Below are 14,222 nucleotides of genomic sequence, written 5' to 3'. Positions count from 1 at the left end.
TTTGATTAAAATTAAAATGTGTGACATTTTTAAAACGAAATTTCAGTTTAAAAATATTTCTTTATACATTTACCTCAGAATCCAAGAAAACATAAATATGGTACTTCACCACTTCGAACATCCAACCATCCTACCAAGTACTGTGTAGTTATTACCAATTATCATCTTTAATTTCAAAGAATGGTCCTCCTCATATAATTTCTAGTCATGCTCTACCTCCTATTTTATTCTACAACCCCAGTGGAAATTCAAAAGGTGTGTACTATCCTTTAATAGCTGTCCTATTATAGTCTTATCCCATGGCTTACCTTATTATAAATGTGAAATCTTAACTATGATAGCTACCTTTCTACTGATTCATAAGCTTTATAGAACATCAATGATGCTAAATGGATCTTAAATACAATCACTTAGATATCTGCTTTATTCAATTTCTAGCTACTGATTTTGGGAAGACAGGCTGACTTCAAAATCACTCGGGACCACCTGCAAAAGGAGGGTATGTGTTCTTATCTAAGACAGTAATAAAGACAGCTGACCTGCTGAGGCACCACATTCTTACTCGGTAACTTTGGTCAAAATACGAGGACATCTCCTTCTGATAGACCTTGTCCAGCAAGCAAGAGCATGGCTAGCAAGAGGTGCAAGGGGTGAATGTCAGCTCTGTTCAACTCTATTTATGTCCTCAACTGGCCACCTTCAGGCATGTGAAAGCTATATTGTTGAGTCTGGGGCTCAGGCTAAACTTTCTACGCATTCCATATACATTATCTCCATCAAGTCTCACAATAGCTCTGAGTTAGGTGCAATGACTGTGCCCATTTTTGAGGTAAATGAACTTGCCTAAGGTCTCAGCCAGTGTAAGCATCAAAGTTGTTAGATAAGCATTCTGACCTCAAAGCCCTCCTTCTTACTCACAAAGAATTATTGGAAGTATCATGTTAAACTAAGATTTAATTTCATACTTTTTAATATAACTATGTTTTGTTAATTATTTGACTATAATAATATTCATGTATATCAGTGGTCATGGGCTGATTAAATCTCACAAACACATAATCCATGCTCCTTTGGGCAATAACTTCTGAATAAATGGGAGAGAGGTGTATCTAGAAAGATATTCCAGCAATGATTTCAAATGTGTCATATTTGAAAGAAGAAAAAGATTCTTCTATTTTGAAAAAAAAAAAAAAACCTTGTCATTAACAGAGAATAAAAACTACTATTAATTTTTGGCAAAGAAAATACAAGGAACTATTATTAATGAACAAAGAAATTAATTCTGAAAACATCCCTCCCTCTGATGCCCTCCTCAAAATAAAAGTTACTCAGCACATTTAAACTAGTAAAAAAATTACCAAAGGAAAGATAAACAATGTAAGTTATCCACACAGACAAGCAAGCCTGTGCTCAAAAACAAAAGAAATAGACAAAATGTTTAAATTACACTAATAATATTTTACTTGGTAGTAAAACACTTCTTAAAACATTTCTCAACTCAAACTAGTTTTGCCAAATCAAAAATTTTCTTTTGGGTAGTTAAGAAAGCCAAGAGTATTCAAAATGATTTTAAAACCGTTTTACCTACTACGGTCTTTGCTTCCAAAGGCAGCATTGGCAAACATAATTTGGCGGTTAAGGGAGAGAAAACACTGTACATTTTTTTCATTGTCAAAATAAACCTTAGTTAAGAAAGTCCTGGTTGGAAATAATTTAAAACCTCTGAAGTATTGGGTAAAAATCAGTATACACTGCAGGCTGTATGGCCTTAGAATGTTTTTCCCTTAAGATATGATTCAAGAAACAGTGGAGAGCACAGTGCTAAACTCACCCAGTACTTGTAGAAATGTCCCAAGAATAGAAAACCTATTTGCTTGTTTTTAAAATAATCTTAAACTCACAGACTTTGGATTATAGAATTTCGAAAACAAGAAGTGGAAGAGGTGTAGGGGAAAGAGTAAACTGCCTTAGGAAAAATTAGTTTCAAAATATATTAATGGAGCTAGAGAGTAGGAGAAAACTTGAGAAATTATTTCCCAGGTATTGATGCTTCATCCACAAAACCAAAACTTAAAAATCATGTTATTATTTCATTTCTAGGAACTATAGTTCTCTCTATGGAGTCTGTGTGGTCCAGAGTAAAAACATTCAGGAAAACAGTTCTGCTTTATTTTTTTTTCTCTCTTTAAATTAGTCATTATATACAAATTCACTAAGGTTGGTGAGTATTTTCAAACTCAGTGAACATGTGACTGTAGAATACAAAAAAATCATAATCAAATATTCAAGGTTTAGAATGTTATATTCATTCATTCAATGAATCATTATTTTTGTCACAGCAATATTCCAAGAATCCTTCTGAAAGTACCAAATACAGGGTTCCAAGATCTTTAAACAAAAATGACATATAAATATCATGTTTTCACAAAATTTAGAATGATCTGGTTTTTTAAAATGATTTAAATATGCATTTAAGTACCTAGTACCAACGGCTTCTGCATATGTTTCTACATGTTGGACACTGCCCAGGCAGCTACACTATAACCACATGTTTAAAGAACTACCAAGTCTATTCTCTCTCTTTCTCTCTCAGTCTCTCTCTCTCTCTCTCTCTCTCTCTCTATATATATATATATATATATACATACACACACACACACACACTTTTAGGTTGTTTTCATTATATAATCATTAGCAATAATAATAGTTATTGTTCCACAAATTACTAAAATTTTAATCATAAGTATGAGTGAAATGTGTTGATAAGAAAAAGGTTGTATTGACAAATATTCAAAGACAGATGTTGTGGTTTAATTGCAACACCCACCCTGTGCATATATTTAAACAGTAATATGAAGCAATAAATATTCTTTATCTTTATTACTTATCTTCTCATTTCTATTTTTACCTATATGTTTATTAAAGTATATGGAATAAAACTAATCAGGTGCTTTGCTTACAAGTGTCAGGCTGATTTACTTGGTTACTAGGGTGTAAAGGTTTACCTGGGCAAGATGAATTTATTTTATCTCTGATAAAATGATTAAAATGGCAGATTATATGCTTTTTATTCCACCTGAAAGCAAATACTCTGAGAAGTGATTATGAATGTGATATATTGGGGGAGCAACTAACTTCAAGTTAAGGTGTAACTCCTAGTTATAAATTCTGAAATCATTTAATTTTCTATTGTAGAGAGTGCATTTAGAATGTATGGAAACAATCACATGCCACTTTTCTTAAGTATTTTTTTCCCCTTTTAAAATATGGAAGGGAGTTAGTATGTGAAAAATAGATTGGTCTAAATATTTACAGCCTCCATTTATTCAAACAGGCAAAAATCAAAGTATCTCTTGTTTCCCTCCACTACAAATGGAGCCAACAGGGTTTCCGTGTAATGAAGAGAGACACAGAGCTCTTTACTCCTCACACTTCCTCCGGCTGATATCTCAGAAATGGGCCAAAATTCAGGAGGAGGAATTTCCCCCAGGAGAGGTGTGAACAATGGGTGAGGATCTCTGACCTTGTATTTTAGAAATCCTAAGAGAAAGTATAGATTCCCCCTACCATAAATCTCAGCTTTTCTTCCTGCTAAGTCAAGGTTGTATCAACATAGAGCTAATGAACCAAAAATATATTGATCCTACATATTTTCAATATCGATCTAATGGTGGAAGTAGATTTTAATGGAAAAGGTTCATTTTGAATAGACTGAACTTCCCCCTGTTCCCTGTAATTATGAGCTCTGGAGAAGCTGTTTTAGCAATTGTTTATTGTTATCATTTATATAATAGGATAAGTTCTTTCATTAATATAAGAACAGTATAGTATCACAGTTTCTGCTACTAAAAGCTTTCTTGGTGAGGTTTGACACTGAGCTATCAAACATTTCCCTGCATATGCCGAATCTGGAAGAGACAATAAAATACTATTTGGTGAACAGGGGAACCACCGAGAGGAGGCAGAGGCACGCACATATGGATTTGATTACTTGAATGTAAGTGATTAATCTGGCAATCTAATATTAATTAAGATATTTTGAATGATGTATTAAACACTACAGGCTAATTTTAGTCTTCCCTCTATCTATCCACCTTCTAATCACTCACTACCAGTTCAGATGATTTGCTGTTTTCACTTGAAGATGGCTATAGATTCTTACATTGGTAAAACATCATTTTATTCCCTATATCAGTGAATCATGTGCAAACTTTTCATCTCAACACATTTGAGAAATATTACACAATCCTATCAACAACTGTAGTCCATTATAGCAGTAATCTTAATAAGGGATACAAAAGAGAAGTATTTTAAAAATGCCTTGTTCACTCGGCCTTCTGAATCGCACCCCATAGATAGGTATCCTATAGTTGAGAATCATTTCCAATTTACTTAAGAATGTAACAAAATTATGCCTGAGATATTTATAATAAATTTGCTGATGACTCAACTCAGTAATATACTGGTTGCAAATGAAAATGACTGGTGCCCATCCAAAAGTCAGTAATATATCTGTGTAAAAATATCTATATATTTTCAGAGAATAAAAATATTAGTGAAGAGGTAAGATAAAAGAAATGTAATTGCAAGCTGATCAATAATTCCTTATTTTAGCTCTTGCTTCTAACAAATTCCTCCATATATAAGAGAGAGCAGATTTTTCTGCTTCATCCTAAAAAACAAAGAACGATTGCTACTCCCTTCCCCCCAGTTTCTATATACAGTCACTAAAACCCATCTGCATTCCAGTCATCATTACAAATGATAGCTTTGCCAGATCTAGTCCCATAAATTGATATATTGGAAAAACTGGCATGAATATTTTAATGCCCTGCCATTCTAAAGAATGAGCTTTAGGTTTTATATTTATATATGAATATTAGGAACTTATATATGATCATAAAAAAATTTAACCAAATAGAAATTTAATTTTTGTTAATTTTTTAAATGTATATCTTACAGAGCTATATTGTCATCTTTGATAAATGTGGGAAATTGAGGCACAGAAGTACCCTCTAGGTGATAACCAAACAGCATATGACAAAGAGCAGAAAGACTGGTAAAATGCCCATGCCTTATGTGCTTTCCTCTCTGGTCTAAACACCAGATTGCCATAGAGATTCCTATAAGAAATTCTTTAAGATGAGACCTGAATAGTTAAAGTAAATGGAAGATGTATTCTGAATGTGGGGATTCTCAGCTACTATATTTCCTTCTTCATTTCTGTAAAGTTAGTTGGCTCTCTACAAGTGTTTGGTATAATAAAAGAGTTTATATAAAGTAGTTATAATGGCTTTTTAGTTATACCACCTCTATTACATAGGAAACGGAAAGCATATAGGTATTTTTTCCTTCAGTGAAAGAAATTGATACATAAAAGCAAGTAGAACAATTTAAGGATAGACAATCAGCATGCCCAAAATTGACATTTAAAGACTAAATATTTTACATGATTAACAGAATCATATGTGATTTAAAAATCACCATAAATTGGAGAAATTACCATAAAATGGAGATTGCCTATTATTTTAAAAATGTGTTATTAAAAGTCTTATTTTCATGTACTTTTTATTTACTTACATCTTGATTTTGAAGGAAACAGTGAATCTGTCATTTGCTAGTGTCTTTTCCAAAACCCTAATTTGAAATTTAGTAAAAGTAATTATTTACCTCACTTGGGTATGATAACTGGTTAACAGAAAGAAAGCATGAACTCATGTTCATTGACATTTCTATATGACAATCAAGAGCACTTCTGGAATTATAAAGTGTTCTTTCTTACTGTTTGGTAAAATAACACTGATTAAAACACCCCACGAGCAGAAGAAACAAATACAATGCCAATAAGTGAGACAATAAAATTATATATCAATATGATTATCTCTAACAAAGGTACAGAAATAAGACAGTAACTATATGGTCAAGGAGCTCCCTCAGTGAAAAAAAAAAATATTGGACAAATATACGGATAAATGGGAATATTTGATTAAAATATATCCAAAATGCCTGCATCTTTTACTATAAAAGTTAGTGAAAAAGTTATTTTTGTTAACAGCTTAATTTTACCAATATACTCTCAATGTCAGACACAGCAAGATATGTGCCTTAAACACTTCAGGGTAATTGGCGGTAAGCTGTAGGCATCCAATCTGAAAGCAAATCATGAGATAGTAAGGAATGACATTTAGAGACACACTAAATTACATAACACTGAAATATCTGAACTAGAGTTCTGTGCACTTGAGAGGATTTGGGGAGGGATGCTGCTGAACACCTGACAAAAACGACTGCTTTTTGTTTTTCAAGCCTACGAGTTGACAGAGAACTGTCGACACCTTATGGAAAAACCTGAAAAACATTCCAGTGAGCAAGAGTTCTGCTGCTATATTTTCTTTACTTTCTTTCTTTTAATTGTCATTCAGAACAACTTTTGAAGAACAAAGCCCAAGAGCATTCTTAAGTTTGGCTCTTTGTTCACCAATTCAAAAAATAAACTGGCTTTGTGACATTGCCTGACAAGAAATCACAATATTTCAGACATGCTCGACTTCTCAAAGGAATACACAGTAGGTATTGATGTTTCTTAAATATCACAGGTCTTGTATTTAAGCTCACACACAATAAAAGGAATATAGAATATGAATGTAATATAATTCTATATCATAACAAAATTATGAATGACATATTGTCATACATCGTATCAGTGGTGTCTTTCTACATAAAACCAACGGCAAAATTTGACATTTGAGAAGTTTCTAAAAGTAGAAAATATAAATTAAATATTCATAAAAAAGAAGAGGTACAAAGTGAATAGGGGATACTATCATATAATAAATTTATTAAAAACAGTCCAATAATGCGATGATAGAGGCAAATGGCAGAAACGATTTGCTAGCATAAAGGAAATCCATGCTAAGATCGAAACTACAGAATTTTTATTTAAAAGAATCCAATCTTTCAAGCTGTGATATATGGAAATCTTAGGTGGGGGCTTTTGGAGTCATCTAGTCATTTTTTAAAAACTATTCTTTCATTTCCACCAACCCCCTCCTTTTATACCTACTGAAATTCTACTCATCTATTTAATGCAAGCTCCCCCATGATGCCTTACCTGAAATCTGCAATCAGACTATTAACTCTTTCCAAGGTATTGCTTGTTTAATCCAGCCTCTGTCTGGGTGCTTTCCGGGATGGCATTTACTGCTTGACAGAGCACTGCATTTTTGAACTACTTTACATCCTAGAAAATTCTTTCTCAGACTGAGCCTAACTGAACTCCCTATAATTTTAACATGCATTCAATAAACATTTAGAGTGGCACCTATATAGGATTAAAATGGGTATGAGGTATAAATGCGAATAATGTACAGTATCTGGCCCAAATTAAATCCTGTCTCTGAGAAAGTTTCTTTTCCCTCTGATTTTTAATATGATATATGCTCATTATAGCTATTGAAAACTTCATAAAACATAAAGAAGAAAACATTGATGACTCGTAGCTCAGCTACCAAATGGATGGTAACTATTAAGGTTTTGGCATATCCTTTCCTTGTCTGCTCCCTCCCTGGGGGCCCCTATCCCTCTTCAATTCCCCTCCCCTCCCCCAACTCCCAATATCTTTTATTAGTTAGAAGCTAAGGTGGTTCTGCTTAGCTGGATACAGCTGCATACTTTCAACCAAAGTCCACCCAGAACATTGGTGCCATAGAAGAAGCAAAGTCCATTTGACCTCAAGGGCATAGGTTTTCATCCCATCCCTATTCCAGAGGAAAGTTCTCAAGGTTACAGGAAAGTGGGTGTGGCAAAATTTCTTCTATTCATTCTCTTCCCTCTCTGCTATTTCAGGGTAAGAATGCTTCTCTAATGAAAAGCAATTTATTTTCAAGGCCTAGGCTAATGCTACTGATTTTATTTCATTGGATTTACTTTAATGACTCCACCAAGGAGGACTCTCTCCCCAACAGGGTCTATACATTATTTGACACGCAGAATATCATACTTCTTATCCAGTCTTGGGAAGTGATATCTGTTCTAACTTTTACAGGCTGAACCATGTGGCATCCCTTGAGGTAGTCTGCCTCCCCAGTAAATCATACCACTTTAGAGATGGTCAGGCCCAGAAAACCTAAAGATTCTTCTGGCAGAAACTGGTTAGATCTAATGGTCCTTGTACTAAAATTGGGGGTAAAACCATTCTACTAAAAGTGGCATCTTGAGCTAACCCTAAGTTAAGGACCATTATCCAAGGAACTGATATAAAAGTTTCATAGACCAAGGCAAGATACCTGTGTAAAGACACCTGTAATTGACTGTAAAAATGTCCACAATTTTTTCCCATATCTATATGAATACCCTTTCACAATGTTACTTTACAGCCCCTCCTATTAAGTGATAATGTTTATTTCCCCAACCCTTAATCGAACAATAGCAGTGGTCCAAGAAAGTACTTGTGCTTTGGGATGTGTCCACTCTTGCTGGTTTTTGAAACCCAGATATTGGCACATGCAGCCTAGGCTAATCTACTAGAAGATGTAAGACCACATGGTGAGAGGCCTCAACTGGCCAAGTAGTCTCAGTAATTCTAGACAACCCGCAAAATCATGAGCTAAATAAAATGGTGGCTGCTTAAAGCCACTGAGTTTTGAGGTGGTTTGTTAATTATCAAGAAAGTTAATGGATGCACCTTCCTTAACCAATCCATTAATCAATACTTCATGGTTATGGCCAACCAATCAGTTAAAATTTCACCAAACTGTGTGATCCATGATCAACACATTCAAAGTAGCCTTTCTCCATTTTATTCAAAAAGGACTCATTATATCAAAAGAATATAACATTTTCATATTTATCAGTATTGTTACTTGTCATTCTAGTTCATTCATTTTAACTCTTATATGAATAAATCTTATATTTTTTGTCTGTTGGAAATATTTCAGTTGTTCATTTTCTTCCAATCAAATATTGCCAAATTGCTCTCTAAAATGACTGTACCAATTTCCACTGCCACTAAAATTGTAGGAGAGCTCTCACTGTTCTTCGCCCTTCAATACCGATATTGTCATTCATTTTCCTCAATCTGATGGGTTTGAAAAGCTATGTTACTTTACTTTGAATTTCTATCATAACTAGTGAAGTTGTAGATAATTTTATTGGGCACTTACATTTCTTCTTCTGTAAAATGCCTGTTTGTTCTTGTTGCCCATTTTTTTTTATTAGTTTGTTTGTCTTTTTTTCTACTGCTAAAGTTCTAAATGCTTACTGTTTGGTGGCTATAGGTTTTCCAATATCTCCTGTTAGTGGTTTATTCTTTTGTTTTGTTTCTTAATGATCCCTGTTGATGTATTGAAAATGCACTTTCAATAAGGCAAAATTTACTAGTCTTTTCCTTTATGGAATCCTTCCCTGACTTGAGGTCATAAAAATACTCCAGTTTTTAACTGTAGAATTTTTGAAGTTTTGCTTTGCACTTCCAGATTTTTAAGCCACCTGGAATTTATTCTGTCACCAGGATCTAATTTTACTTTTTTCCATATGGATAACCAATTGTCCTTGTACCATGTACTGAAGAGCCATACTTTCCCTACAAATTTTTAATGCCACCATGGTCAAGTATGATGCTTCCATATATGAATTTAACTATTTCTAGACTCTCAAGTCTCCCCCTCTCTGTTCTATATGATGGACTTAAAGCAAATTTCATACTATTTTTTTGGCTTTATAATAAATAATGAAGTTTTAGAGAAAGTCATCCCCAAATCTGTGCTTCTTCAAAATTGTCTTAGCTACTTCCTCCTTTCTTTTGTTTCCCCAAGTAAATCATTTACAAGTACCTCTTCCCTTTGGGAATGGTTGGTGATAGTCTGGATGAAAAGGCATTACAAATCCTCTTCATCACTCACCATCTCATCTTTCACTCACAAAAACACATGTGCACATGCATGCACACATATACATACATACACACAGAGATTGTGTGTGAGAGAGACATGAGACAGAGAGAAAGAGAGAGACTTCTTGATTATTCCAGGAAAAATAGGCTTCCAAAAAGCAGAAGAAAGGAAAAAAAAAAAAAAAAGACAACTATAAATTACTGGATTTTACAGTTAAATAAAATAGAATTTGTATAGTGTGTTTTCTTTCTTAACTCTGTCAATATAATATTATCTTTCTCAAGTAATTAAACTCCTCCTTTCTCACCCAATATAATGTTGGGGAACTTTCTCCACTGGCTTGCCCTCTCCTTAGTTTTTTTTTTTGTTTGTTTGTTTTTTTTTCAAATTTGAACCAAGTCTAGATTTCAGCTTCCCTGACAAAGGACTTCTGATACTTCTTCCTTTTCTTCTGCACTAGGGTCTCTTTGTACTGTCAAAAATAGCTTTTTTATTTTTTTTTAATTTTATTTACTTATTCATGAGAGACACAGAGAGAAGGCAGAGACACAGGCAGAGGAAGAAGCAGGCTCCTTGCAGGGAGCCTGATGTGGGACTCGATCCTGGGACTCCAGGATCATGCCCTGAGCCAAAGGCAGATGCTCAACCGCTGAGCCACACAGGCATTCCCAAAATAACTTTTTAAATAGAACTCATTCCTTTAGACTCCTCCTTCTTAAAATCTAACACTGAATTCTAAGATTACCTTAATCAACCTCTTAGCCAAAACAGTTCGTTCTTGCTGATTAGAATCAAGCTCAAGGATCAATTCTTTTCATTGTTAGCTGTTATCATTGGGTGTATGTGGTAAAATACATATAATGTAAAATTCACCATTTTAACCATTTCAAAGTGTGTAGTTCAATGGCTTTTAATACAGTTGAGCCTTGGACAATACAAGGGTTAGGGATTCCATCTCCTCTCACAGTAGAAAATCCACATATAACTTTGAACTCCCCCAAAACTTTACTAATAGCAGCCTACTGTTGACCAGAAGTCTTAACAATAACACCAACAGTTGATTCACATGTGTCTAGTACATTGTATGTATTGTATACTGTATTCTTATAATAAAGAAAGTTAGAAAAAAGAAAATGTGGTCTAGAGCCATACCACCCAGAACGCTCCCAATCTCCCATCCAATCTTGGAAGCTAGAATAATTTGACCCAAGGATTTCAAACCTGTATTGTTCAAGAATCAACTGTACATTCACAATGTTATGCACCACAGTCTCTATCAGTTCCCCAAAAGTTCCATCATCCCAAAATGAAATCCTGCACCCATCAAGCAGACACTCCTCCTTTGCCCTTCCCCTGGGCTCCCTCACCATTCTATCTTTTGTCTCTACAAATGTAACTACTCTAGGCACTTCATATATGTGGGATCATACAATGTTTGTCTTTTTATGAATGTCTTATTTCACTTAACATACTGTCTTTAAAGTTCATCCATCTTGTAGCAGGTGTGAAAATTCCCTACTTTTTCATGGCTAAATAATATTTCATTGTGTATACATAATACATTTTATTTTTCCATTCATCTAATGATGGACATTTGGTTTGTTTCCATCTTTTAGCTATTATGAATAATGCTGCTGTATACATTTACACATTTGTGTAAAAGTTTCTGTGGGGACATATGCTTTCATTTCTGTTGGATATATATCTATGAATTAAATTGCTAGGTCATGCAGTAACTTTAACTTTTTGAGAAAATGCCAAACTACTATCCATAGTGGCTACACCATTTCACATTCCAATCAGCAATGTATGAGTGTTCCAATTTCTCCATATCCTTACTAACACTTCTTATTTTTTAAAATTATTATTATTACAACCATCCTGGTAGATATAAAGTTGTATCTCATTGTGGTTTTGATTTGTATTTCCCTAATGACATGACATTGAGCATCTTTTCATGTACTTATTTGACATTTGTATATATTATTTGCAAAAATGTTTACACAAGTCTTTTGCTTACTTTTTAATTGAGTTGTCTGTACTTTTTCTGTTGAGTTATGAGTTCTTTATATAGTCTAGATACTAGACTCTTACCCTACACAATTTGCAAATGTTTTCTCCCATTCTGTTGGCTATGGCCTTGCTCTCTTGATAATGTCCTTTAATGCACAAAAGTTTTTAATTTTGATGAAGCCCGCTTTATCTATTTTTTATTTTGTTGCTTGTGCTTTTTGGTGTCACGTCTAAGAAACCACTGCCCAAATCATTTTCATAAAGTTTTAACCATATATTTTCTTCTAGTATTTTTATAGTTTTTTAGCCCTTATATTTAGATATTTGATTCATTGGGAGTTAATATTTGCATACAGTGTCAGTTAAAGATCAATTCTGCAAAAAGGATTTTGCCTTATTTTGTATGTAAATATGCAGTCATGCAGCACTAATATTAGCTTTTCAGAAGCTAAATCAGCAAGTAAGCAAGTGAGGAATGTGAACAGTCTCTTTATATGATTGGTACCCAAATGTTTTATCTTCATGATATATACACTACTATCACACTCTCACTTGATGTACATCCCGGAATAAACTGGCGACTTTCATTATTGCATTATTTCTAATATTTTTTTAATTTATTTATGATAGTCATATAGAGGGAGAGAGAGAGGCAGAGACATAGGCAGAGGGAGAAGCAGGCTCCATGCACCTGGAGCCTGACGTGGGATTTGATCCCGGGTCTCCAGGATCACGCCCTGGGCCAAAGGCAGGCGCCAAACCGCTGCGCCACCCAGGGATCCCCATTATTGCATTATTTTTAATGCAACACGACAGAAGTCTCATTTCACTGCATCTTTTTTTAAATTTAAAGTCCACTCTGTAATCCATTTCATATTATTGCTATTTAAACTTTTAAGCATATTTGTATTTCAATCAGTTCTTGCTCTACTTTTAGAGGAGTTCTGAGTATTTACAGAGAACTGAGTTCTGAGAATCTATAATATTCTGTCACACCTATGATAATTTACTTCATTATTTTCCTTTCCATCAATTTTAGTCACTTAAGTGGTATGATAATTAATGGAAATAAGTAGGGGTCAACAACTTTTGCAAGTCATTACAAACCCTTTGTTACTAACAATTGGTTACAGGTAGAGCTTAACTAAAAAAATGTTAGTGCTTGCCTCCTCATTTAACCACTCAGGTCTATTAATATCTACTTTAGTACTTTTCAGCATGAATCCTCTATTATAAATTTCCTGCTCCTAGAGTTTCCAATGCCAATCTTCTATTTTTAGTCTTATCCTAATTTGCAGAGGTAAGACTGCTTTGGAAATATTTACTTTAGGATACTACTTAACAAAACCATTCACGCACACAAACACAGTCACAAAAACATACACAAGTTTCACTGCTTGAGACATTGGTATTAGTTTGATCCCTTTACTGAGTCCATTCACCCCCTGATGGGCTGGCTCTATCCATAAATTACAGGACTTATTAACAAGGAAAGTTTTGAGAAATGGTCACAGTGCTTAAATGGATTTGAATGCTTCAACTGCTTTGATAAGCTACATGTTCTTTTTGGACATCAAAAGGAATCTAAAAGTGTGAGAACAAAAGCAAAATTACCTTTAGTAAAGTAACTTTTCTTCCCAGAAATTATATAGTTTGTCTTAAACTCTTAGGTCTTACGTTCTCCAGCCTCTCCCTATACAGCCCTTTGTCCCCGGAGAGAAAGAATTGCCCAGCTTCTGAACTCATATTGACCAAGGGTAGTAGTAACCAGGAGCCATGTTCCTATGAGAAGGAAAGGTCTGGCTCTTGCCCACCTCTCCAATTTTATCTTCTAAAAGTATGCTCCACACCAGTTGTGATGCTCCAACCACACCAGCTTTCTTCCTGCTCCTTGAACTTGGCACATCGCACTCATCCTCAAGATAGCTCACTTGCTGTCCCAAATGTGGAAAACTGTCCTCTGCGATTCTTATGACCCGTTCTCATCCTTCAGCTCAAATCTCAAAGAAAACCTTCCTCTAGAAGCTCTAAGTGTGTGCTCACTCTTTATTTTCTTAATCACTAACACTCATTTCAGTTTATAATTACTTAACAATTTTTTAACTTAACAATTGTCTACTGCCACCAGTAGAACACAGTTGCCAGACCAAGATCTCATTTGACTTACGTTTTGTTCTGTCCAGAGTTTTTAACATATAATAAATGCTACTGTAATAATTAGTAATTATTGGAAAACAAAATGATCAGAAAAATAGATACTGACTTATCAGTAGGAGAGATAAAACAAATATGTACATCATTCAAAATCTCTATCTTCTC

The 14,222-nt window shown here is 34.2% G+C and overlaps 1 protein-coding gene and 1 long non-coding RNA gene across 18 annotated transcripts in view; one reads left to right on the top strand and one right to left on the bottom strand.

Moving 5' to 3' along the window:
* Nucleotides 1–6,509, top strand: part of LOC144297090 (uncharacterized) — a 118,331-nt gene extending 111,822 nt beyond the window's left edge. The window contains exons 6-9 of one of the 2 annotated variants that reach the window (XR_013364145.1): nucleotides 439–499; nucleotides 3,944–3,997; nucleotides 4,963–5,059; nucleotides 6,307–6,509. This is a non-coding gene — a long non-coding RNA (uncharacterized LOC144297090). Of the gene's footprint in view, nucleotides 1–438; nucleotides 2,659–3,943; nucleotides 3,998–4,962; nucleotides 5,060–6,306 lie in introns of those variants that run through there. The other variant, XR_013364144.1, reaches the window with a different exon arrangement.
* The window catches only part of SOX5 (SRY-box transcription factor 5), a 994,522-nt gene that overhangs the window by 536,841 nt on the left and 443,459 nt on the right, over nucleotides 1–14,222 (bottom strand). The window lies entirely within an intron of this gene.

The sequence above is a fragment of the Canis aureus genome, chromosome 25 (genome assembly GCF_053574225.1).
Source record: "Canis aureus isolate CA01 chromosome 25, VMU_Caureus_v.1.0, whole genome shotgun sequence".
Lineage (NCBI taxonomy): Eukaryota > Metazoa > Chordata > Mammalia > Carnivora > Canidae > Canis > Canis aureus.
Note: the sequence above shows the minus strand (reverse complement) of the source record. Positions and strands in the feature narration are given on the sequence as shown.